Source organism: Lepidochelys olivacea, assembly GCF_965140295.1.
Source record: "Lepidochelys olivacea isolate rLepOli2 genome assembly, chromosome: 5".
NCBI classification, from domain to species: Eukaryota; Metazoa; Chordata; order Testudines; family Cheloniidae; genus Lepidochelys; species Lepidochelys olivacea.
Genome location: NC_140415.1, coordinates 42,729,308 through 42,751,465, shown reverse-complemented (window position 1 = coordinate 42,751,465; position 22,158 = coordinate 42,729,308). Strand labels below are relative to the sequence as shown.

At 41.0% G+C, this 22,158-nt stretch overlaps 1 protein-coding gene across 7 annotated transcripts in view; it reads right to left on the bottom strand.

Moving 5' to 3' along the window:
• Positions 1 to 22,158, bottom strand: part of ERBIN (erbb2 interacting protein) — a 235,152-nt gene that overhangs the window by 142,591 nt on the left and 70,403 nt on the right. For all 7 annotated transcript variants that reach the window (XM_084629519.1, XM_084629518.1, XM_084629521.1 and 4 more), the window contains one exon: positions 11,982 to 12,035. The gene's annotated coding sequence lies outside the window, so the exon portion shown is untranslated. The remainder of the gene's footprint in view (positions 1 to 11,981; positions 12,036 to 22,158) is intronic.

The following is a 22,158-nucleotide window of genomic DNA, read 5'->3' as shown; positions in this document are numbered from 1 at the left end:
AGACACATGCAGTAAGAGATGCTTGCACATCTCAGAGAGCAAACAGAGATGCTGGATTCTCTGGTGGACCTGCAGGTTCAACAATCCTGTGCTTGCCTCCCTCTGCAGCCCATAGAGAACTCTATATTGGTACCACCCTAAAACATTCCACGTGGCATCAGGGGTCAGTGCACTACCCTTACTACTCCACCCAGGGGGACATTAAAGAAAACAACAGCTTCACATACACTGACCTGTGAAAGACATGATTGGCGTATTTATACCTGAAATGGAAATGACTGTTCTTTCCCTTTCATAAGTTGTTCCCTTAATCTATTAAGTTTTATTAAGTTCTAAGTGTTTTATTTAATTCACTGGTTCATGTTACAGAATAAAATTATATTTTTTGAAATATAATGTATCTTTATTAGTTCACAACATATGCTGGATGGCAATGAGCAGGTCTGACAGCAATTTCCTCTTACTGCACTGTGTCACAGAACCTATAACATCATCATTCACAAACAATATTAATAGGCGCACTGACAATGCTATATTCCTACATATACAGCAATCACTAGAAGTCTCATTCTGGACCACAAAAGAGAAAGTCCAGGTAGAGCACAGTACAGCAACACAAATCACTCTGGCTCACTATTAAAATGGTCTTTCAAAACCTCCCTGAACTGTATAGCTCCAAGCCAAACTCTTCTTATAGCCCTGGTATCTGGTTGTTCAAATTCAGCAGACAGCCACTCCACCTCCACCCCGGCAGAATTTTTTCCCCCCTTTGCTTCACAGATATTATGCAGGACAGAGCAGACAGCTATAATCATTGGGATTTTTTTTCCCCTGAAGTCTAATCTTGTGAGTAAACAATGCCAGGGACCCTTCAAACGCCCAAAAGCACATTCAATTGTCATTCTGCATCTGTTCAGCCTGTAGCTGAATTGCCCCTTGGTGCTGTCAAGGTGAATGGTGTATGGCTTTATGAGCCAGGGGTAGGCTGGGTCTCCCAGGACCATTACTGGCATTTCAACATCCTCAATGGTAATCCTCCTGCCAGGAAATAAAGTCCCTGCTTACAGCTTTCTGAACAGTCTTGTGTTCTTAAAGATTCACGGGTCATGCACCTGCCCGGACCAGTCCACAGTGATGTCAGTAAAGCATGCCCAGCAATCCACCAGCACTTGCACTACCATAAAAAAATAGCCCTTTATGTTGATGTACTCTGTGGCAAGGTGGTCTGATGCTAAAATAGAGCTGTGTGAGCCATCTATTTCCCTAATGCAGATCAGAAACCCCATTGCTACAAAACCATCCACAATGTCCTGCACCTGGCCCAGAGTCACAGTCCTGCATAGTAGGATGTGATTAATTGCCCTGCATATTTGCCCCTAAGGTGGATTTCCTGATTCCAAAATGATTCCTGACTGACTGGTAGCAATCTGGCATTGTAAGTTTCCACATTGCAATTGCCAATCACTTCATGGTCAGTGCATCTCTAATTTTGGTGTCTCTACCCTGGAGGGCTTCGGCAAGTTCTGCACACAGATCCAGGAATGTGGCCTTCTGCATCCAAAAATTCTGCAGCCTCTGCTCATCATCCAAAACCTTCATAACAATGCAATCCCACCAGTCAGTGCTTGTTCCTCGGGCCCAGAACTGGTACTCCACCACCTTCAGCTGCTCTATGAATGCCACCAATAATCTTGAATCGTTTCTTTCAATCTAGCTTCCAAGGTATCGTCTTGTTCCCTGTGGGTCTTCTTACAGCTCCACAAACACTGCAGGATCAGGCACCTGAGGCTTACAATGCTCATGACAATAGTGCAGGGCTGTACAGGCTCCACGCTTCCGTCAGAGATGGCAGACGGCAAGGAAGGACTCATGAGTTTGTGGGTTTTTGTAAAGAAGGAATGCAATATTATGGTCTGCAGATGAAATTATGGGCAAGAGAACACTATATTATGGGAAGTTGACTGTATGTGCCCAGTCACCCCTGTACAACTCATTTCAGCCTCATCAGGCATTGCAAGAACTTCCCAAGAGACCTTGCACTGGAAGGTGGTGATTTGGATAGTGGATACTATCCATGGAGCACTGCATTCTGCATCAATAAAAGTGCTCCTGGTGAGGATGTGCACTGCCAATAAAAAGGACCCAACTGCCATGCACACAAACGATTTAATAACTCCAGTGGCTGTATGCCAGCGTAACTTAGGTCAACATAACTTTGTAGTGTAGACATGGCCTCATCTCTCTTTCTTGAGTGATGACTAATTTAGTTCCTGTCATTTTGTATATATAAGTGGGATTATGTTTTCCGATGTGCACTACTTTACATTTATCAATGTTAAATTTCATCTGCCATTTTGCTGCCTGGTCACCCAGTTTAGTGAGATTCTTTTGTAATTCTTTGCAGTCAGCTTTGGACTTTAATTAATTTAACTGTTTACCCCTTTTTCCAGATCATTTATGAATATATGTTGAATAGCACTGGTCCCAATAAATATCCTTGTTGGACTCTGATATTTGCCTCTTCCCATTGTGAAAACTGACCATTTATTCCTACCTTTATTTCCATCTTTTAACCAGTTACTGATCCATGACAGGACCTTACTTCTTATCTCAGGACTGCCTACTTTGCTTAAGAGCCTTTGGTCAAGGACATAGTCAAAGGGTATCTCAAAGTCCAAGAAGAAAAGGAGGACTTGTGGCACCTTAGAGACTAACCAATTTATTAGAGCATAAGCTTTCGTGAGCTACAGCTCACTTCCTCAGATGCATATCGTGGAAACTGCAGCAGGCTTTATATATACACAGAGAATATGAAACAATACCTATTCCCACCCCACTGTCCTGCTGGTAATAGCTTATCCAAGAACACTCGTTCACCCTTGTCCACATACTTGTTGACATCCTCAAAGAATTCTAATACATTGGTGAGGCATGATTTCTCTTTACAAAAGCCATGTAGACTTTTCCCCAACATATCATGTTCATCCATGTGTCTGATAATTCTGTTCTTTACTAATAGTTTCAACCAATCTGCCTGGTAGTGAAGTTAATCCTCCTACCAGGCTGTAACTGCTAGGATTGCCTCCAGAGCCTTTTTTAAAGATCAGTGTTGCATTATCTACCCTCCAGTCATCTGATACAGAAGCTGATTTAAGGTTACATACCACAGTTATCAGAGTAGCAGCCGTGTTAGTCTGTATCCGCAAAAAAAAAAAGGGAGTACTTGTGGCACCTTAGAGACTAACAAATTTATTTGAGCATAAGCTTTCGTGAGCTTTAGCTCACTTCATCGGATCCATGATGAAGTGAGCTGTAGCTCACAAAAGCTTATGCTCAAATAAATTTATCTCTCAGGTACCACAAGTACTCCTTTTCTTCAGTTAGTTAGTTCACCACAGTTAGTAGTTCTGCAATTTAATTTGAGTTAGAACTAAACATTCAGAACTCTTGGGTACCTGCATATGGTCCTGGTGACTTATTACTGTTTAAATTGTTTCACAACTTCCTCTATTGACACCTCAATCTGGGACAATTCTCTTATTGCTGTTTTTTATTTGGTCTTTTAATTTGAGTCTCTATGGTGTTTTTAAATAGTCTCCATGAAGTGTTCAGGCATTTCACCCTTGTGGCTTATTTTAATTTCTGTTTAACTAGCTTCTTTATTTTTACGTAATTCCCCCTTTTTGAAGTTAAATGGTACTGTGGTGGGTTTCTTTGGTATGCCCCCCGACACAAAAAGATTTTATATTTAATTACATTACATTATAGTCATTATTACTGAGCGATTTAGCTATATTCACCTTTTGGACCAGGTCCTATTTTCCACATAGGACTAAAACAGGAATTGCCTCTTCCCTTGTAGGTTCCAGGACTAGCTGCTCCGAGCAGCAGTCATTTATGTTGTCAAAAATTTTCTCTGCATCCCTTTCTGAGGTGACATACAGATAGTTGAAATACTACCTTACTTCTGGGTTATCTATTTTTGAAAACTCTCTAATTTTCCTGAACATTTCACAATCACCATCATCCTCCTGTCAGGTGGTCGGTAGTATATTCCTACTGCTATACTCTTATTGTTCAAGCATGGAATTTCTAGCCATAGAGATTATATGGTACAGTTTGATTCATTTAAGATTTTTTACTTTATTTGACTCTATGCTTTCTTTCACACACAGTGCCACTCCTGCACCCAGCATGACTGACTCTGTCATTCCTATATATTTTATACTATAGTATTACCATGTCCCATTGATTATCCTCATTCCAACAAGTTTTCGTGATGATTATATCAGTATCCTCACTTAATGCCAGGCACTCTAGTTCACCCATCTTACTAGTTAGACTTTAGCATTTGTATATAATCACTAGTACATTTGATCAATATGTAAATGCCCACAGAGGCCCACAGGTCTGACATCTAACAGGATGAAAATCCTAAACTGAAGGAGGAGGTCATCTTCTGTCTAGATGCCAAGTTGTACATGCATCACATGACACAGCATTATGACACTAGCATGAGGCAATTTTTTTTTTATTCACTAAATTGTTCGCTGACCTATTTTTCGTTTCATGATGAAAATTCTAAATAGCTTCATTCTGATAACTTAACATTACAAAATTAACATTAAAGATTAAAGATTCAGTCTTTCCGTTTTAAGATTTGTGAGTTTTTAGTCAAATCTTACACGTATATCTAGTCTTCTTTATCAAGTTAGAAATAAAATATTAAGAGGGATGGTGTGTTATGCTTTCCTGCTTTAACACAAATGCATTTCACTAAAAATATAACCATACCAAGCCATAAATTTGTTGTAATGATTATTCCCTGTTTTGATAACTAGTTCAACAAATCAACAGCTTTTATTTATGATAATGTGTTCGTAAAAACCACACACAAACCAATCCCACCTCAAGCATCTTAGCAGGCACTTCTGAAATTTACCAAAATAAGTATTAGGAAGGCTCTCTGGAACAATTATTATTTCTATTAGTTTTCATGATAATTAAGAAATACTTCAACTAGGAAATGAGTACACTTCATCTATTAATTAGGCCAAAATTACAAGTAAAATACCATTAGTTCTTCATTGTAAAATCAAATAACCATTTCTTGTTAATATGAGATGAAAAGCAGATACTTTTTTAGCAAACAACCTTATATTAAAACTAGGACTTTTTAAAAGCCACAATACGGTTTCCATGCAATCTCTACCTGCTGCATTATTGGGTTATATTTCGAGACAAAAACATTAACAGAGTAAAGGTTGAGAGCACATATCCGACAGTAATTTAAGTTAAAATATATTATAGGGTTGTTGTAATTATCCAAAAACAAGTATGTTATAAACTCATCAAATTCAGAGTTAAGGTAAAAACTTAAAAGAAATCCAAATTGTTCAAGTATAGAAATGTACAGATAAGGTACCCGAACAACCTTAAGTCTGACCTATAGTGAGACCATACAATAACCTTAAGATTGTGATTAAGGCATTTTAGTGTTTGTGGCCCCAAATTAGTTCAGTTTAATTTGATGGTCATTAGCTTTGTTTCTTCCCCAGTCTCCTCAAATTCCCATTACATGATCATTAGGCTACTGAAACAACCTTAACTGGTGGATGGGTGGTTATCATCTCACAGGTTTTTTTTTTCCTAGAAAGGGCCATGGAAACTAGCTTCCACCTGGACAACCATCAAATTGTCAGTCCAAAACGGTGTGTAATATCTCGTCTGAAGAATGGTCTCTCTCTACTGAGTATTGATAGTACTCCGATGAAGTAATAATGTTTTTAAATGTTTGACTTTAATCCACAGTATCTGGCTGAGTAGTAGGAGTGTTACTAAGCAAACAATGAAGATGGCCTATAAAAGTGGGCTAGAGTGTGACTTGGGCTGAGCAAGTGGGCAGAAGGATTAAGACCTCCCTAATCCCTTATGGTTCTTCCATTTGGATGTACACAAGTAAATGCTGTGCTCCTACTACCAGCACCCCCACAGCTGGGAGTAGGTGCAGGCTTAGTTTCACCTGCCATATATTATCCAGCTCAGCTGAGCCAGTATTGGGGGAGGGAGGAGAAGAGATAGTGGTAGTAATTTATACAGCAGCAAATGACAATCCTCATGCAGCAAAAGAAGAATGCAGAGAACAGCAACACACTGTCCCTTGTAACTCAGGGCAGAGTGCATCTGCGATCACTAGCCCAAAGCAGTGTCTAATGCACAAATAAAGAAAGCAAAAAAACTCTTTCAATTGTAATTATCTTATGCATTATTTGAAACAATGGTAAGGAAAAATACTCAGACAAGTGTCTTTGAAGACTAATTAAAAATACTGTCAGTTTAAATACAGTTATGACCACTGAGGTGTCAATATTAACTAGCATTTCCACAAACTAGAAAATCTTATTAAAACACTCAGAGTAAACAGAAGTAGCTGTCATATTGTTTGGAAGACATACCATAGAAGTTTGTCTACACGTTTGGTAGATACAAATAAGCAAATATTTCATTTAAATATTCTTTTTTATTTTTCAGTTGCAGACACTTTATATATCCTTACAACTTCAGGTGAAATTGGTATTTAAATTGACATCAGCCTAAAGATAGCTGACTTCCGTATTGTGGCTTTTCTATAAAATTTGGGCCATAAGCAGCAAAAAAAACCTATAATGTTAATACATAATAATTAATTATATATTAATATTAATTGTCATATATATGTTATATTAATATATGCTAATCATATATATATGATATGTATGAATCTATATATATATATATAAAAAACATTTTAAATACTTTCAATGATCCTACATTAAACAGGGCAGCACTGAACTCTTATTTCCAAGATGCAAAAGTTTTGCAGATTTGGGGGCAAAGGTGAGGAAAAGCCCTGCAAATTGTCAAATAACCTCCATGCATCTACTGCCTCACATAAAAGCCTCACAGACAGCTGCAGCGGCACAGGAGCCAGCAAACAGAGCTGTAAACAGGGGAGTTTGAGTGGGCGTTTGTAAGGGGACTTTGGGGGGAAGACTAAGAGCCAGGAAAAGGAACCAACAGGCTAGTGAAGGGAGTGTGTGGTGCTTGCTGGGGGTTTGTTTTGCTGTGGGTGGCGGTGTTTTGGTTTGGTTTCCTGGACTAACAGGACCTCGGCAAGAAGGCTATGACAGATACAGAGGCAGCAGTGGTAGTGACCCAAGTAGTGGAAGACACAATGAAGATGACTGGATGTAGAAGCTGCGGCATGTACATGATCCTGGAGGGGGTACCTGAAAAGAGTTTTGTCTGCATGAAGTGCTACCTGATAGAGCTGATGGAAGAAAAGATCCGAGGACTGGAGATGCAGGTGGAAATTCTGGTTGAGTTTAGAAGGGGGGAGGGGGGTTGAGCGGATGATGGAGCAAAGGCGTGAGGAGGCTGACGGGAAAAGCTCATATTTGCAATGGGAAGCAGGACCAAAGAACTCTGAGGGGATGCTGCTATGTGAGGAAAGGGGACAGTGGAAGCATGTGACTAAGAGAACCAGGTAGAGGAAAAGACGGGCTAGTGAAAGAGAAATAGAGCTCAGGAACAGGTTTGCAGAGTTGGAAAATGAAGGGGCACAGTAGGGGTCATTAAAGGTGAGAGGGCAAGGAAGAAGAGAAGATCAGCTAGTCCTATAGGAAGGGAGCAAGAGTCAATGGAGATCACCCCAAATACGAGCCCCAGAAGGATACGGGATGGGTTGCAGAGGATTGCAAGGGACAACAGGAATCAGGAGGACTTGCAGCCAGAGGGAACAGGGGATAGACTGGAGAATCACACCATAACCGGGAAAAGGCAGGTCTACGTGATTGGGGACTCCTTACTGAGAAGGACAGACAGGCCTGTAACAAGAGCTGATCCAGAGAACAGAAGGGTGTGCTGTCTTCCGGGTGCTAAGATATGGGATGTGGACCTGTGGCTGAAGAGGATCCTAACAGGAGCAGGAAAGAATCCACTGACTGTCCTTCATGTGGGAAAAATGATATAGCTAGATTCTCACTGGAACATATCAAGGGAGACTATGCCTGGCTGGGTAAGACACTTAAGGAAATCGAGGCTCCGGTGATCTTCAGTGGCATTCTCCCTGTTCCTAGAGAAGGGCAACAAAGGTGTGACAAGATTATGATGCTCAACAGATGGCTCAGGCAGTGTGCTATAAGGAGGGCTTTGGGATGTATGGCCACTGGGAAGCATTCATGGACAGAGGACTGTTCTCTTGGCATAGACTTCACCTGAGTAAGGAGGGAAATAGACTTCTAGGATGGAGGATGGCACAACTGATCAAGAGAACTTTAAACTAGGCATTTGGGGGAGATGGTTGGGAGATGGCCAGGTAATCTCCATGCCAGATTTAACATTGAGAGGGAAGAAAACGAAGTAAGAAAGGATACAGCCAGGGGTAGCAGAATGGACATAAGGCAGAAGGGTAGTGTACATACCAGTCTAATAGGTGATACTGGCGGTAGAATGTCTGTGCCTAATCGGGTAAAGAATGTGAGGAAGCCAAACAGCAAAAATTAAGATGTTTGTACACTACTGAAGGGTATGTGCTATTTAGGAAAGACAGAAATAAAGGCAAAAGTGGTGGAGTAGCATTGTATATCAATGATGAGGTAGACTGAAAAGAAATAAGTGATGGAATGGATAAGACAGAGCCTGTCTGGGCAAAAAAATCACATTGGGGAAGAAAGCTACTAGAGCCTGGCATAGTGCTTGGGGTGTGCTACAAACCGCTGGGATCCGAGTTTGATATGGATAGAGACCTCTTTAATGTTTTTAATGAAGTAAATACTAATGGGAATTGTGTGATCATGGGAGACTAACTTCACAGATATAGACTGGAGGACAAGTGCTAGTAATAATAATAGGGCTCAGATTTTCCTGGATGTGATAGCTGATGGAGTCCTTCATCAAGTAGTTGCTGAACCGACTAGAGGGAATGCCATTTTAGATTTGGTTGTGGTGAATAGTGAGGACATCATAGAAGAAATGGTTGTAGGGGACAACCTAGGTTCAAGCGATCATGAGCTAATTCAGTTCAAACTAAATGGAAGGATAAACAAAAATAGATCTGTGACTAGGGTTTTTGATTTAAAAAGGGCTAACTTTAAAAAAAAAATAAGGAAATTAGTTAGGGAAGTGGATTGGACTGAAGAACTTGTGGATCTAAAGGCAGAGGAGGCCTGGAATTACTTCAAGTCAAAGTTGCAGAAACTATCAGAAGCCTGCATCCCAAGAAAGGAGAAAAAATTCATAGGCAGGAGTTGTAGACCAAGCATCTCAGAGAGGTGATTAAGAAAAAGCAGAAAGCCTACAAGGAGTGGAAGATTGGAAGGATTAGCAAGGAAAGCTACCTTACTGAGGTCAGAACATGTAGGGATAAAGTGAGAAAGGCCAAAAGCCATGTAGAGTTAGACCTTGCAAAGGGAATTAAAACCAACAGTAAAAGGTTCCATAGCCATATAAATAAGAAGAAAACAAAGAAAGAAGTAGTGAGACCACTAAACAATGAGGATGGAGTGGAGGTTAAGGATAATCTAGGCCTGACCCAATATCTAAACAAATACTTTGCCTCAGTCTTTAATGAGGCTAATGAGGAGCTTAGGGATAACAGTAGGACGACAAACGGGAAGGAGGATATGGAGGTAGATATTACCACATCCAAGGTAAAAGCCAAACTGGAACAGCTTAATGGGACTAAATCGGGGGGCCGAGATATTCTTTATCCAAGAATATTAAAGGAACTGGCACATGAAGTTGCAAGCCCATTAGCAAAAATTTGTAATGAATCTGTAAACTCAGGGGTTGTACTGTATGACTGGAGAATTGCTAACATAGTTCCTATTTTTAAGAAAGGGGATAAAAGTGATCCGGGTAACTACAGGCCTGTTAGTTTGACATCCTTAGTATGCAAGGTCTGGGAAAAAATTTTGAAAGAGAAAGTAGTTAAGGACATTGAGGTCAGTGGTAATTGGGACAAAATACAACATGGTTTTACAAAAGGTAGATCGTGTCAAACCAAACAGATTTTTTAGACAAAGGAAACACAGTGGATCTAATTTACCTCGAAATCAGTAAGGTATTTGATATGGTTCCACGTGGGGAACTATTAGCTAAATCAGAAAAGATGGGGATCAATATGAAAATTGAAAGGTGAATAAGGAACTGGTTAAAGGGGAGACTACAACGGGTCACACTGAAAGGTGACCTGTCAGGCTGCAAGGAGGTTACCAGCGGAGTTCCTCAGGGATCGGTTTTGGGACCAATCTTATTTAATCTTTTTATTACTGACCTTGGCACAAAAAGCGGGCATGTGCTAATAAAGTCTGCGGATGACACAAAGCTGGGAGGTATTGCCAATACAGAGAAGGACTGGGATATCATACAGGAAGATCTGGATGACCTTGTACACTGAAGTAATAGTAACAGGATGAAATTTAAGAGTGAAAAGTGCAAGGTCATGCATTTAGAGATTAACAACAAGAGTTTTTGTTATAAACTGGGGATGCATCACTTGGAAGTAACAGAGGAGGAGAACGACCTCAGAGTATTGGTTCATCACAGTATGACTATCAGCTGCCAATGTGATATGGCCCTGAAAAAAAAGCTAATGCGGTCTTGGGCTGCATCAGGCGAGGTATTTCCAGTAGAGATAAGGAAGTGTTAGTACCTTTATACAAGGCATTGGTGAGTCCTTATCTGGAATATTGTGTGCAGTTCTGGTCTCCCATGTTTAAGAAGGATGAATTCAAACTGGTACAGGTACAGAGAAGGGCTACTTGGATGATCAGAGGAATGGAAAACCTGTCTTATGAAAGGAAACTCAAAGAGCATGGCTTGTTTAGCCTAGCCAAAGGAAGGCTGAGAGGAGATAGGATTGCTCTCTATAAATATATCAGAGGGATAAATACCACAGAGGGAGAAGAATTATTTAAGCTCAGTACCAATATGGACACAAGAACAAATGGATATAAACTGGCCATCAGGAAGTTTAGACTTGAAATTAGACGAAGGTTTCTAACCATTAGAGGAGTGAAGTTCTAGAACAGCCTTCCAAGGGAAGCAGTGTGGGCAAAAGACATATCTGGCTTCAAGACTAAGCTTGATACGTTTATGGAGGAGATGGGATAGCCTAATTCTGGCAAGTAATTGATCTTCAACTATTAGCAATAGATATCCCATCACAGGCCATTGGGCATGTTAGATGGAGTGGGAGCTGAGTTACTACAGAGAATTCTTCCCTGGGTGTCTGGCTGGTGAGTCTTGCTCACATGCTCAGAGTTTAGCTGATTGCAATATTTGGGGTCGGGAAGGAATTTTCCTCCAGGACAGACTGGCAGAGACCCTGGGCGTTTTTCACCTTCCTCTGCAGCATGGGGCATGGGCCACTTTCTGGAGGATTCTCTGCACCTTGAAGTCTTTAAACCATGATTTGAGGACTTCAATAGCTCAGACACAGGTTAGGGATTTGTTACAGGAGTGGGTGGGTGAGATTCTGTGGCCTGCATTGTGCAGGTGGTCAGACTAGACGATCATAATGGTCTCTTCTGACCTTAAAGTCTATGATTCTAAAATATTTTTATGATCCAGAAACCATCTTTCAAACATTTATTAAAAATATTGTGAGCTTTACAATGGACAGTTAAATTCTAGGGCTGGCATTTTCCCCTTAGTTCCCTGTATATCCTCCTTTCACATAGACAGTAACACATAAATGTGCTTAAACTAGCTTGAAAACATGCATCCTTCAATTGGCTCTCACAGCAGATATTTTTAACCTTAAAATTTGGCATCAGTTCTCATTGGAAAATATTTTAGAACAACAACATAGGACTGATGTAGCATAAAGTCTTAAAATACATTAATTTAGTCAATCCTGTTTGAGAATTGAAAGTGTGTTTAAATATTTTAACAAACATACTGTTGGTTCAAAAGAAAAAAAACAACATGATACTTACCACTGTGTTATGTTTTTTCCCCTACTGCTTCCCTGAGCTTTCAAAGCCAACATTCTGTGAAAAGAAAAGACAAAAAATGTACTTAATGTTCTGCATAATTCGATATAATGTTCTTTTACATGTATTAGATCAGAGGTTCTCAAACTGTGGTCCGTAGACCACCAGTGGTCTGCGAGTTCCATTCAGGTGGTCTGCAGATAGTTCCCTTTAAGGTGCGCCCCTGGGCAGCCACACACAAGAGAATGAAGGGCCACCCACCTAATTAGTGAAGCCGTGCAGGCATGGCTCCACTAATTAGGTTCCTGGACCCTGGAGCAGATGCACATGTAAGGTGAGGTGGTGGCCTTGGAGGGAATAGGGGATAAGTAGGACGGGCCAGTGGACTTTCCCCAGCTCCAGGGCTGCGGCTGCTGGGGAGAGACCCACCTCTCCCCCCATGCCTCCTTCCCCGCCCCAGCTCAGGGGCTGCCACAGCAGGGGAGAGAGGGCACATCCATCGCATTAGAAAGGTCAGACTACTGATATTAAAATATGAGTTGTGTGCTTTTATTTGTAGAACAAAAAACGTTAATTAAGTTTATTTTATATAGCGCTTTTATCCAAAGCGCTTTACAATAGTTAGCTAACAGTACAAACAACATTTGGAAAGATCATTAAGTGGTCCGCCTAGACCCTCAGCAATTTTCAAGTGGTCTGCAGGAGAAAAAAAAAGTTTGAGAATCACTGTATTAGATATTTTACTTTGCATTCAGGTCATTTTAAAAAAGTCAGCTTCATTTTTAAAAAGTTGTGCTGATTGCTGAAGAACTGAGGGAACTTGAAAGGTTTTTCAGAAACAGTAGCCAAAAAGTATCCCTACAGTAAAGGGCAACATCACTTTCTCCTCTACTTTAATTTTGAGTTAGGATTATTTCTACACTGTTTCTTCTATAATCCTTACCTATCATTTTTGGAATACTTAGCAAGTACCAATCCCAATATAAAAAAAGTTGAGAATTCATGATAATGATGTTGAAAGACATCTATCCTAATAAACTGAATATCAGCAACATTCTCTCCATATGATTCTGAAGAAATCTATTTGAGAAGCTAAACATAAGAACTAGAAATTAATGGAGCATGACAAGATTGCACTTCACCGATGAATTTAACAACAACTTAATTTTCTACCAGCTGCCTTCTCAGCAAATGCTGGACAAGGCACATTAGATAGTTTGTTGTTTTTTTTAATTGGACGAACAGTTTGTAATAAGTAAGCTTTTGAACCAAAAATTGTCCCATAGGTGAAAGACATCTCTTTTTCAAATGAATTTGTGCATATTTTAAATTATTTGCTGCCCCAATAAAAAGGGCAATTTTATCTACAACAGGAATGAGCGTAGTACAATTGCCTCTAAAGATCAATCTACCTTGTCTACTTTTTCCTTTAGATATTAGTGTTGTCAGCTAAAAACATTTTCTGCAGCTGACAACAATTATGCACAAAGGAGTTCGAGTTGGTTGCAGTATCCTTTGAAGTAAATACACGTTATGTAGATAAGAGAGTATATTTGGACCGGACAGCAACTTTATACCAATACAGAGGAGTAAGATTTTACTTACTTCAATTTTAGTCTAAAACATTCCACACCAAATATTACCCATCTGAAGCTCCGGCACCCTTAGCATACAATTAAAAATAATACCATGGACATTTTGGCATTACTGCCTAAGCGTCTAAATAATTCAAAGTCAGCCACCCAAAAAAAATCACAAGATTGCCTTAGAACTCATGACATTATAAAAATATTTTCTGAGTTCTTTTGTCTTCTGATTTTTGAGCCTCCGTGGTTTACAGTTTCAAACTTTACTCAAACAGCCATGAAGGCCAGAAACTATATTTTTTTAATAAAGAAAATGAAAGTGAGCTGAAACTCTCACAGGCAGACAGGCTGGTCCTTGCGTACAGACAGCCCCCAACCTAAAGCAAATACTCACCAGCAACTACTCACCACACAACAAAAACACCAACCCAGGAACCAAACCCTGCAACAAACCCTGGTGCCAACTCTGTCCCATATCTATTCAAGGGACACCATTGTAGGATCTAACCTACATCAGCCACGCCATCAGGGGCTCGTTCACCTGCACATCTACCAATGTGATATACGCCATCATGTGCCAGCAATGCCCCTCCTGCCATGTACATTGGCCAAACCAGACACCCTCTATGCAAAAGAATAAATGGACACAAATCTGACATCAGGAATTATAACATTCAACATAACATTTCACAGAAAGTGTTCTGAGGAAAAATTTGACGAATGGTTGTTAAAGGCTGGTATAGTTGGGGAGAGCATTATCAGCTTGACTGCATACAATATGATATAGACTAAATTTAAAATTGAAGGTAAGTAGCTTGTTTACCAGTAGGAGAACACTTGAGTCTCCCTAGTCACTCAATAACAGACTTAAAAGTGGCAATTCTTCAACAACAAAAACTTTAAAAACAGACTCCAGTGTGAAACTGCAGAACTTGAATTAATTTGCAAACTGGACACCATCACATTAGTTCTGAATAAAGACTGGGAGTGGTTGGGTCATTACAAAACCTAAACCTAATTTCCTCCATAATAATTTCCCCCTACTGTTACTCACACCTTTTTGTCAACTGTTTGAAACGGGCACTCATTACCACTTCAAAAGTTATTTTTCCTCCCTTGGTATCCTACTGTTAATTGAATTGTCTCGTTAGACTGAGCTCACACTTGGTAAGGCTCCCATCTTTTCGTGTATTTATACCTGATCCTGTATTTTCCACTCTATGCATCTGATGAAGTGGGTTCTAGCCCATGAAGCTTATGCCCAAATAAATTTGTTAGCCTTTAAGGTGCCAGAAGGACTCCTCGTTGTTTTTGCTGAAATTCTCATGTAATCAGATGACTGCAGGAGCTGGGGTTTAACCAAAATAAACACGAAACATCATGAGCTGGTAAAACAGTACATAGAAGTTAGTGAACAAATCACCTAATACCATATTTCTCCTTCTGCCTTACACTTCCACATATCATCCAGTCATCAGATTAACCTGGTTTTAAACCCAACTGTCCTCACCATGCTATCATGCCACACAGAAATCCCCGCTGCTCCCCCAACCACCTGAGCCCTTCACCAACACCCACTCAAGCATATGAGCTTTGAGAACTCCCCACAAGGGCAAAAAAATTGGGCTATTTCAGAACAGGGTGGGAGAAGAAAGAATTCCAAAGGAAGCTGGCCTTCATGTAGGACACTCTGCCAGTAGTGCCCGCTCTTTTATACCAAATGGGATACAGGCTGAGTATCCCCGCTGATCTCAACTGCAACAGTAAATACTCTAACTTCTTACAAGCAGCAGCAGCACATTAACTAACTCTATTTGAACACAGTGGTAAGATGGAAAAACAAGAGATGGAATATGAAAATCCATTTTTCTCTGTACATAAGTAAGTTATTTATCAGTCCTTGCTCAGCTCCTGCTTTCATACAAGCCACCAGCCAGGCATAAAAATATTGTAAAATTTCAGAACTTGAAAAATTCACTCACCTACCTGCCTGTCCAAAGTAGGAGTGGTGAACCAGCATTCCTCAGACTTTTATACCAGGAAGGATCAAGCTGATAATGAGCACAACAGAGTGGGCACTACTTCTCGTTCAACTTCCTGAACCATTGCTAATGGCGCACAAAGCCCTAATCCCAACACACAAATATTTGGTGTTTTTCTTCAAGCCCCAACTTCTGGATTCTGGAAGCCACATGAGAAACCCAACTTACATTTTAAAAAAAGTTTCTAATTATCACGGCCATAGAGAAAGACTGAAAATGTATTCTTTAAAAAGCTTAAAAATCAAAAGGGGAAAAAAATTACTTTAAAAAATTCATGATTTTGAAGAAAATCTTAGCTCTCTGTTTCAAGTACGAATCTTTCTGGCAGTTAATTCTTTTTACTCCAACATCATCTATATTTGATGTAAAATTGCCACTTGTCCATGTTTTCCCTTCTTTGAGATAGCTTTCCCAGAAAATCTGTAAGAGTGTTCAGTTCAGACTGCCAGCTGTCCAGTTTCATGGGCTCAGGATCATCTCAGATGTGATGGAGTTTTTGTACTTCAGAGGTGGCAAGTGGCAACTCTAATTTGATAAAACATCAACTCTATTTTTCTGTCAACCTAGTGCTGTGTACACCAGTGGTTACATCAGCTTAGCTACAGTGCTGAGGGGTGTGGATATTTCAGATTCCAAAGTGACATAGCTGGGTCAACCTAACTTTTTAGTGTAAGCCTGGCATATCTTACTCCCAATTTTAAAAAAAGTCACACCCTATTCTCCATTCAACTGTGGAGACCTTTAAGATCTTTTTATTATAATCCCCAGTTGAAATTTAGAAATAAAATTCTTGGTTGCCATTTTGACCATTTCACCCACTCTTCCCATCTGCTCTACTGGTGCCTTCTCCAGCACATCAAAAACAAGCTACTTACCTTCAATTTTAAATTTAGTCCCACTATATCTATCATATTGTATGCAGTCAAGCTGATAATGCTCTCCCCAACCATACCAAGCTTTAACAACCATTTGTCAAATTTTTCCCTCAAAGTACTTCCTGGGGAAGAGGTCTGTCCAGTGAATCTAACATTTCTCAACCCTGTTGAACTATATGTGTATACATATGTCACCATAATCCAGAAAGTTGGATCGTGTAACAACTAGAACAGGTCAAAAGTCTTTCTAAGAAGTTTTTATTTTGTTAAAAAATTTGCTCTTTCCCCATCATCCTGATCTGGAAAGTTTTGGGGGGTGAGGGGGTGTATTTTATTTTTTTTCAATGGAACCTCAGATGGTAATTTTTCATTTTTCTTTCCATTTCTCCAGGTTCTCCTTTCCCTTCACTTTTTCAATGGAAAAATGGGGCAAAAATAAAGGGAAGAGAAAGGGGAAATACCCAACAACCTATAAAAACCCCAACTTTTTCTAGATGAAAATTTTTCCATTAAAAACTTTAAATAAATGAAAAAACAGGTTTTTAAATTTGCAGAAAAAGTTAGTTTTAAATAAAGTCTTACCATTTTTTTGGTTAGCTCTAGTAACAATTATTGTGTGTCACACTGAATACCAAGTAGTAACCTCTTTCCTGAACCTGACCTGGTCCTGTTTCAGTGTCTGTGTCATCAACTCAGCCAAAGAATGCAACCATCTTTTTGGTCATGCTCAAACTTTAGTGTTGGCACAAATACTGAATAAAATCTGTAGCTTAGCAATAGGTATGGATAACCTGGGCCTTCCCATTCTTATAAAAAAAAAAAAACACACCACACCACACACACACCTATTTAGCAAACCTTACAACTTCCTTTAAAAGTTACACTGTTGGCTGGAATTCTTCATTTATGTACTCGGTCCAAAAGCAAAATTATTTTTTTAAACTTCCAAGGAACTGTTTAGCTGTTTTTGAGTTTGCTAATTCATTTTTAATAATACCTGTCATCACAGTGAGTAGTATGACAGATCTATAGCTGCTATGTAATAACTTAACAATATTTCACGTTCTGTTCGTCTGACTATTATGTGGTTTACTGTATGCATATATTGAGTGACTTCATAGCAAGACTGTCAGAAAATGCAGGCAGGGAAGAGGCCAACTCAGATAATCACCTCAGCAAACACCCATGACTCTCTTCACCAGAACGTTGCTACACCGACTGCTGCTGAGCCACCCAAACCAGCTTATCTAGGCTCAGAAAACAGAGGAGAGCAACAAGACTTGAGACTAGATAAAGACTCACTCATATACAGAAACGAAAAAGGAATGTGAACCTAGATTCCAGAGTTTGGGGATAAGATGACATACCAGGGTCCCCATTAAGAGTATGGTGATACTCTAGGTGAAAGACACACATATAGGCCTTTTGTTGCTTTAAAAACCTTTTCTCTTAAGTTAGGCTTTGTTCCTACTGTTAAGAAAAAACAATTCTTTATTTAAAAGGACTGTCTGGGGTCACTGTATCCATGACTGTTCACAAGCTTCCAATGGAAAGAACCACAGGTACATGAACCCAATTGGACCTCCTAGGGTAAGCAAAGTTGGTCCACAGCATACTGTAGCCCAGGACCCTTCAAAAAGTGGAAGAATTAGGCGATTTCACCCCAGCAAAGATAAAGCACAAGGCCTAATACCTATGGGGATGCACTCATATATCAGAAAATGTGCAGCTGACCTGTAACCATCACAAATAGATGTCTGATTATACAATATAAATTAGAGATACTGTTCTCAAAAACAAATTGAAAATCCAATTCTCAAACTTTGAACAAAAAGAAGCATGTCACATCATTCCCTGAAGGGTGTTAGACTGGCCAGTTGGATCAAGAAGGAGAATCAATTCCAAAAACGGGAGCACTCAAATATGACCAGGACCCACCGTTGGGGCACTCCGCTTGATACTGGCTGCCAACTAGACATGGAGCCATTGATCACTACCCGTTGAGCCTGACGATCTAGCCAGCTTTCTATCCACTTTATAGTCCATTTATCCAGCCCATACTACTTTAACTTGCTGGCAAGAATACTGTTGGAGATCATATCAAAAGCTTTGCTAAAGTCAAGGAACACCACATCCATTGCTTTCACCTCATCCACAGCGCCAGTTATCTTGTCACAGAAGGCAATTAGGTTAGTCAGCCATGACTTGCCCTTGGTGAATCCATGCTGACTGTTCCTGATCACTTTCCTCTCCTCTAAGTGCTTCAAAATGGATTCCTTGAGGCTCTGCTCCATGATTTTTCCAGGGACTGAGGTGAGACTGACTGGCCTGTAGTTCCCCAGATCCTCTTCCTCCCCCCCCCACTTTTTTTTTTTTTTTATAAAGAAAGACTGGTACTACATTAGCCTTTTTCCAGTCATCCGGGACCTCCCCTGATCTCCATAAGTTTTCAAAGGTAATGGCCAATGGCTCTGCAATCACATCCGCCAACTGCTTTAGCACTCTCTGATGCAGTGCATCCGGCCCCCATGGACTTGTGCTCATCCAGCTTTTCTAAATAATTCTGAACCACTTTTCTCCTCAGAGGGCTGGTCACCTCCTCCTGTACTGCCCAGTGCAGTAGCCTGGGAGCTGACCTTGTTTGTGAAGACAGGGGCAAAAAAAAAAAAAAAGCATTGAGTACATTAGCTTTTTCCAGATCCTCTGTCACTAGGGTTGCCTCCCCCATTCAGTGTGAGGCCCACACTCTCCTGGACTTTCTTCTTGTTGCTAACATACCTGAAGAAACCCTTCTTGTTACTCTTAACATCCCTTGATAGCTGCAACTCCAAGTGTGATTTGGCCTTCCTGATTTCACTCCTGCATGCCTGAGCAATATTTTTATACTCCTCCCTAGTCATTTGTCCAATCTTCCACTTCTTGTAAGCTGCTTTTTTGTGTTTAAGATCAGTAAGGATTTCACTGTTAAGCCAAGCAGGTCGCCTGCCATATTTACGATTCTTTCTACACATCGGGATGGTTTGTTCCTGCAACCTCAATAAGGATTCTTTAAAATACAGCCAGCTCTCCTGGACTCCTTTCCCTCTCTTGTTATTCTCCCCGGGGATCCTGCCCATCAGTTCCCTGAGGTTGTCAAAGTCTGCTTTTCTGAAGTCCAGGGTCCATATTCTGCTGCTCTCCTTTCTTCCCTGTGTCAGGATCCTGAACTCGACCATCTCATGGTCACTGCTTCCCAGGTTCCCATCCGCTTTCGCTTCCCCTACTAATTCTTCCCGGTTTGTGAGAAGCAGCTCAAAAAGAGCTCTGCCCCTAGTTGGTTCCTCCAACACCTGCACCAGGAAATGGTCTCCTACACTTTCCAAAAACTTCCTGGATTGTCCATGCACCGGTGTATTGCTCTCCCAGCAGATATCGGCGTGATTGAAGTCCCCCATTAGAACCAGGACCTGTGAGCTAGTAACTTCTGTTAGTTACCTGAAGAAAGCCTTGTCCACCTCATCCCCTGGTCTGGTGGTCTATGGCAGACTCCCACCACGACATCACCCTTGTTGATCACACTTCTAAACTTAATCCAGAGACTCTCAGGTTTTTCTCCAGTTTCATACTGGAGCTCTGAGCAGTCATACTGCTCTCTTACATACAATGCAACTCCCCCACCTTTTCTGCCTTGCCTGTCCTTCCTGAACAGTTTATATCTATCCATGACAGTACTCCAGTCATGAGAGTTATCCCACCAAGTCTCCGTGATTCCAATCACATCATAATTCTTTGACTGTGCCAGGACTTCCAGTTCTCCCTGCTCGTTTCCCAGGCTTCTTGCATTTGTGTATAGGCACTTAAGATAACTCACTGATTGTCCTGCTTTCTCAGGTTTTGTTCAATATCTTCATTAATGATCTGGAGGATGGCATGGATTGCACTCTCAGCAAGTTTGCAGATGACACTAAACTGGGAGGAGCTGTAGATATGCTGGAGGGTAGGGATTGGATACAGAGGGACCTAGACAAATTAGAGGATTGGGCCAAAAGAAATCTGATGAGGTTCAGCAAGGACAAGTGCAGAGTCCTGCACTTAGGACGGAAGAATCCCATGCACCGCTACAGACTAGGGACCAAATGGCTAGGCAGCAGTTCTGCAGAAAAGGACCTAAAGGTTACAGTGGACAAGAAGCTGGATATGAGTCAACAGTGTGCCCTTGTTGCCAAGAAGGCTAACGGCATTTTGGGATGTATAAGTAGTGGCACTGCCAGCAGATCAAGGCACGTGATCGTCCCCCTCTATTCGACATTGGTGAGGTCTCATCTGGAGTACTGTATCCAGTTTTGGGCCCCACACTACAAGAAGGACGTGGAAAAATTGGAAAGCGTCCAGCGGAGGGCAACAAAAATGGCTGGAGCACATGACCTATGAGGAGAGGCTGAGCGGACTGGGCTTATTTAGTCTGCAGAAGAGAAGAATGATAGGGGGATTTGATAGCTGCTTTCAACTACCTGAAAGGGGTGTTCCAAAGAGGATGGATCTAGACTCTTCTCAGTGGTAGCAGATGACAGAACAAGGAGTAATGGTCTCAAGTTGCAGTGGGGGAGGTTTACGTTGACTATTAGGGAAAAAAATTTCACCCGGAGGGTGGTGAAGCACTGGAATGGGTAACCTAGGGAGGTGGTGGAATCTCCTTCCTTAGGAGTGTTTAAGGTTAGGCTTGACAAAGTCCTGGCTGGGATGATTTAGTTGGGGATTGGTCCTGCTTTGAGAAGGGGGTTGAATTAGATGACCTCCAGAGGTCCCTTCCAACCCTGATATTCTATGACCAGTCATGGAATGTTTAAAAAGACTTCAGAACCAAAAACAAGAATCTCAGCTGACTCTAACATGAGGTATGTAGTGAGATGTGGTCTCAAAAAACAAACCCCCCAAAAGAGCTTTGTGCTCTTTGTTTTGTGTGTTCCCTGGGAAAGCAGAGAAGCATCAGGTCAGAAAACTCCTTCTCCTAAAATCAGTCTCAATATTGCAAAAAGAGTACGTAAATAAGGCAAGGCATAGTCGATTATCTTTTGTTTTTAGCTTGTGAATTTTCCCTGAGCTAAGAGGGAGATTTATCCCTGTTTTTTAAAAAGTTCGTAACTGTTCATGTGTTCCTTAGGCATTTCAGCTGCCACCTCTGCTAAGGGTTCACTGAGCTACGGCCTCAGCTCTACCATGTACTGGTCTGTAGAGATGCTGTACCCAAGGCAGGCCCTTCCAAAATTTTCTAAGAAGGCCTCTGTATCATCACCTCCCTTGTAAGTGGGGAACTTTCTGGGATGGGAAGCGGTACCTGGAGAAGGATTGCTAGGGTTGTCTGGTATATTTTGCTTAGCCCTTGCCATCTCTAACTCCCTTTCATGCTTCCTCTCTCTTTCCCTCTCTTCCTGAGCATGCTTTTGGGCCTCCATAGCGCGCTCATGGGCAGCCTCTTCTCTGGTTGTTTCTGCCTCCCTAGCAGCTTTTTCTCTGGCCACTTGTGCATCAGCCTCCATCTGTCTGAGTTCCAGCTGTCTTTCATGTTCCTTCTGTCTTTCCTCAGCTTCAAATCTGGCTAATTCCAGCTTTTTCTGGACATTACTTTCCGTCATCCTAGCCTTTCTGCACTTAGCCTAGCTTAACCCGAGAGCTAGAAAGAAAAAAAACCCACACAGCT